The following is a 6,077-nucleotide window of genomic DNA, read 5'->3' as shown; positions in this document are numbered from 1 at the left end:
GGCAAAGTACACAGGTTTTTATTAAAATTACAAAATGACAACTTTGATTAAAAAACTTTAACAATAATTATGTTTAACACAGATCAGTAGCCTGGCCCAAAAAACAAAAACAAAACAAGTTGCATACTCTATTATTTCGTTGGACCGCCTTTAGCTGTGATTATGGCACGCATTCGTCCTGGCATTTTTTCGACAAACTTATGCAACGTCACAACATTTATTTACGTCCAGAGTTTCGTACATTTTTGGCCGAGATCTTGTATTGATGACGGGAGAGTCGAACCACTCCGTAAAGTCTTCTCCAGCACATCCCAAACACTTTCAATGGGGTTAAGGTCAGGAATCTGTGGTGGCCAGTTCATGTGTGAAAATGATTCCTCATGCTCCCTGAACCACTCTTTCACTATTTGAGCCTGATGAATCTTGGCATTGTCGTCCGGGAATATGCCCCTGCCATCAGGGAAGAAAAAATCCATTGATGGGATAACCTGGTCATTCAGTACATTCAGGTAGTCAGCTGACTTCATTTCATTGCTGAATAAGTTGCTGAGCCTAGACCTGACCAACTGAAGCAACCCCAGATCATAACACTGCCTCCAGAGGCTTGTACAGTGGGCACTATGCATGACGGGTGCATCGCTACATGCGTTTCCCTTCATTCCCTGATGTGCCCAATCCCTTTGGTATAGGGTAAATCTGGAGTCATCAGACCACATGACCTTTTTCCATTGCTCCACAGTCCAATCTGAATGCTCCCTAGCAAATTGAAGTCGTTTTTTCAGATTAGCCTCACTAACAAGTGGCTTTCTTGTGGCCACACAGCTGTTTAGTCCCAATCTTGTAAGTTCTCATCACATTGTGCGGGTGGAAATGCTTTTATTTTCACTATTAAACATAGCCGTGAGTTCTACTGTCGATTTTTTTACGATGTGACTTCACCAAGAGTTTTAGTGATCTCCGATCACGATCATTCAAGATTTTTTCTGACCACATTTCTTCCACAAAGCTGACGGTTCACCACTATCCTTCCAGGTTTTAATAATGCGTTGGACAGTTCTTAACCCAATTCCAGTGATTTCAGCAATCTCCTTAGTTGTTTCTTTGCTTGATGCAGGCCAATAATTTGCCCCTTCTGAAACACAGTAACATCTTTTCCACGACCACTGGACACGTCTTCCGACACGGTTGTTTAAGAAATGAGAAGCTACACACTGCATCAGTTAGTGTTAAAAGAATTGTTGCCAACTGAAACATATTAATCACTGCAATAATGATCCAATCATAAGCTCTTAAGTATCTGCTTTAAATCCAAACGGCGACTTTCTTTTTGGCCAGGCAGTGTATGTGAATGTGCATTCATTGGTAGCCAAACACTTGACAAAATTTTAACTTGTTTGTTAACATTTGTAAATAAATAATAGTATTATAATAATAGTTTTTACATTTATGGAAATAAAATAGCTAAAATGTTCGTTAATAATGCGTTATAGTGTTAACATATAACTTTTTATTTTTAAAATGTATTAGTATATCTTGAATATCATAATTGTTGTATAAAGTACCCAATTGTCATACTTAAGTACATTTAAGAAAATTGACTCAAGTAAAAGTTTTAAAGTATAGGCTACTGATATTAAATACTTAAGTGTCACAAAAGGCATAAATAATGGCAGAGCTGGTCATTGTTGATTAATACAGTTCACATGGTTCCTTGTTAAATGTAAATGGTTACCAACTTTTATATTTACTTGTGAACTGCTAAATATTATGCATAACGTTCTCCTGGAAAAGTAGGAAAAATACAGTATCAAAACTATATTAATGTTTAAGCCCAAACAATGCATTCAATTAATGTATAGCCAAAAACACAGATTCAAACTTACATGAAAGACTTTTAGATTCCTGAGTGGAGACGCATCACACGCTATTCGAGGTTCCAGATGATTTCGATTCAGATTTGTGAATAGATTAAAAAACGAATCGTTCAGACTGCTGTTTGAACCATTTTTGCCGATTCAAAAGAAATGGTAGAATTCAAAAGGATCGGATAGATTTAAAGATTTGACTCAAATTATGCATTTGCAAATCAAACATCACTATCACCAAGCCGTATGCAGTTTACATTTACAGCTGTTATTTTTTGCTTTGTTTAGTTGTAAAAGTAACGAAAGGATCTGGGGAAATGTATCAGAGTAAAAGTACTCATTTTCTCTTAAAAAATGTTTTTATGTATAGTGAGGTAAAATTAAAAGTCATCAGAAATACTTATACTCGAGTAAAGTACAAATATTCAAAAAATGTATCTTTCAGACTGCATTTTAACCAATTTTGCCAGTTCAAAAGATTCGAGTTGATCAAACGATTCAACACAAATGATTCATTTGCGAATCGGACATCACTATCATTGAGCCGCATGCAGTTTACACTTACGAAAGTAATGTAATAAAAAGTTACAAAAGGGTCTGGAGAAATGTATCGGAGTAAAAGTATAAATTTTCTCTTTAAAATGTAGAGGAGTAAAATTGAAAGTCATCAGAAATATTTACTCAAGTGAAGTACAAATATATATATATATATATAAATAAGTATTTGTACTTAGGCTACTACACCTCTGGTTGAAGTGTGTTAAAGTATGTTAGTAAGTAATGTTAACTTATAAACTAGTGTTAGCTAAGATCACTGCGTTCACTTTCATCTCTATTCTAGGCTGTACTTGAGTAGTTTTTTGCACCACTTTTTATATTGCCGCCTTCTTATGATGCATTGCTTATGTTGTTGTAGTAGGCTATTCCTTATTTGTACGTTTCTTTTGGAGCATCTACTAAATGAATAAATGTAAGTATTACCAACAGAGTATAAGCTGCTGCTGTGGCCTCATGTTGTTATGTGTGATTATTAAAATACTGCCATGATAATAATCAGAATACAAAATAATCATGAGTATGTTTGAAATGCATGCCATTTGCATTATTGCATGCCATATTATCATGCAGTCAAGCTGTATTTTAGCTCATGGACAGACTACATGTTTATCTCACAGCCCTGATTACTGTGAATAGTTCTTTCTTGCAGTTCAAGGACGTGTATTTCAACTGCATCTTTACAGTTGGGTTATACAATGTCCTTTTTTTATTTTATTTATTTATTTTATTTTATCGTAATGGCTTTGGTAAGAACCAATGTGCATGTGCAAAAGCATAATACACTTGAATCTGATACACTGTTTGTAGCCTATCTGTACTAATGTGATTTTGGCTTGACATTCAGAATGTTTATTGTATATCTGTGATGTATATCTTTATTTATCTTTCACTTACCATATACTGTATACATTACTGAACATATTAGAACATAGATCAGAGTACATGATAAACATGTCCATTGTTGGAGAGATTGTGTGTTATTCGGCTCAAAATAGTGGATTAGTGTGCTTATCTGCTCTGCAGCATATGAAGTCTGTCCAGTCAATGATGGGATTATCCACCCAGAAATCTGTGATCTACGTATTACTCTGAGTTATGTGGGATAACACAGTCTGCATCTGTTTCTATTAGAGACCTGGGGCCGGTTCCACCAGCTAAATGTGAGTTACAACTTAGCCTAGTTGTGGCGTAATTGGGCACTAAGTCACAATTTATGCACTACTAAATATTTGAGCGTTGCACCATTAAACTTAGGTAGAACGTATCCCTATGTGTAAACTAAATATATACACTGTATTGCCAAAAGTATTCGCTCATCTGCCTTTAGACGCATATGAACTTAAGTGACATCCCATTCTTAATCCATAGGGTTTAATATGACGTCGGCCCACCCTTTGCAGCTATAACAGCTTCAACTCTTCTGGGAAGGCTTTCCACAAGGTTTAGGAGTGTGTTTATGGGAATTTTTGACCATTCTTCCAGAAGTGCATTTGTGAGGTCAGACACTGATGTTGGACGAGAAGGCCTGGCTCGCAGTCTTCGCTCTAATTCATCCCAAAGGTGCTCTATCGGGTTGAGGTCAGGACTCTGTGCAGGCCAGTCAAGTTCTTCCACACCAAACTCGCTCATCCATGTCTTTATGGACCTTGCTTTGTGCACTGGTGCGTAGTCATGTTGGAACAGGAAGGGGCCATCCCCAAACTGTTCCCACAAAGTTGGGAGCATGGAATTGTCCAAAATCTCTTGGTATGCTGAAGCATTCAGAGTTCCTTTCACTGGAACTAAGGGGCCAAGCCCAGCTTCTGAAAAACAACCCCACACCATAATCCCCCCTCCACCAAACTTCACAGTTGGCACAATGCAGTTAGACAAGTAACGTTCTCCTGGCAACCGCCAAACCCAGACTCGTCCATCAGATTGCCAGATGGAGAAGCGTGATTCATCACTCCAGAGAACGCGTCTCCACTGCTCTAGAGTCCAGTGGCGGCGTGCTTTACACCACTGCATCCGACGCTTTGCATTGCACTTGGTGATGTATGGCTTGGATGCAGCTGCTCGGCCATGGAAACCCATTCCATGAAGCTCTCTACGCACTGTTCTTGAGCTAATCTGAAGGCCACATGAACTTTGGAGGTCTGTAGCGATTGACTCTGCAGAAAGTTGGCGACCTCTGCGCACTATGCGCCTCAGCATCCGCTGACCCCGCTCTGTCATTTTACATGGCCTACCACTTCGTGGCTGAGTTGCTGTCATTCCCAATCGCTTCCACTTTGTTATAATACCACTGACAGTTGACTGTGGAATATTTAGTAGCGAGGAAATTTCACGACTGGACTTGTTGCACAGGTGGCATCCTATCACAGTACCATGCTGGAATTCACTGAGCTCCTGAGAGCGGCCCATTCTTTCACAAATGTTTGTAGAAGCAGTCTGCATGCCTAGGTGCTTCATTTTATACACCTGTGGCCATGGAAGTGATTAGAACACCTGAATTCAATTATTTGGATGGGTGAGCGAATACTTTTGGCAATATAGTGTATGTGGAAGCCTCCGACCAGGAGTAATGGTTGGAAAAAAACTGTCATAACAGTGCAGTTTTCAGGGTGCGTTGCACGGTGACAAGTTTCATCATATTCAATATATATATATAGGATATTAACATGAATAAATGTCTGTTTTTCCAGTGTGTTGTATTAGTATTTATTTATCACCCATTATTTATTGTAGATACCAGTTCCTATATTTACACAGGGCAAATATACTATTTTATTAAATCTACTTTTATTACATGAGCTATCGTATTTTAATGGGGATATAATTTATTACAGCTGACAGTGACGTGAACACACAAGGTTTGAACATCAACCGTAACAAGATCAAACTAAAATGCATGGCTTTTTAACACTTCTGTGTCAAATTTGAAGGCTGTTTATTAGATCAATACAGGTAAATGTCATCATCTGCGACTATGCGTTACTTTACGGAGAGCTTATAACATACTAGCTAAGTCTTGCCTTAAGAACAGGTGGTGCAACCAAATTAAGCACTGACTTAGTTACAAACTAACTAGTAGTTACTAAGCCCTTAGTGCAACCCAGTGCTGCTGCTGACCTGCCTGACTGTAGAGCACGGTCTCCTCCCTCCTCTGAGAGACTATTAAACAACATAACTCAACAAAACTCCCTCCCACCATTTCAATAGTGTTGAAATACTATTATTTATTCTCCTTGTAATAAATCAGTGTTTCTCATTTTGGATGTCTCACAATTCAGATCTTGGAGTACTTATGAGCTGATAAGTTGAATTAGGCATGTTAGAGAAGGGAGACAACCCAAATGTGTAGTGTTGGGAGTACACCTCAAGGATCTAGATTGGGATTTGTTAAATGCAAAAGAGTTATTTGTATTTGTGGTTACATTTCGAAAGGAGAATGTACAATGAAGTTTGTCGAGTTGTTTATTTTACACTGAGTTGTGATTTGGAGACCAGACACCCTTGACAGATTTGAGAAGGCAATGAGGAGTTAAATGCAGTTGCGATATTTCACCACAGGAGGGCAGTGTAGGACTATTGGAATGACTCAACGAGACCACAACATTTGTGAATCTTTCAGAATATAACGCTACTTTACATTTCCATTCACTGTGATTAGAA

This window comes from Myxocyprinus asiaticus, chromosome 47, assembly GCF_019703515.2.
Source record: "Myxocyprinus asiaticus isolate MX2 ecotype Aquarium Trade chromosome 47, UBuf_Myxa_2, whole genome shotgun sequence".
Lineage (NCBI taxonomy): Eukaryota > Metazoa > Chordata > Actinopteri > Cypriniformes > Catostomidae > Myxocyprinus > Myxocyprinus asiaticus.
Note: the sequence above shows the minus strand (reverse complement) of the source record.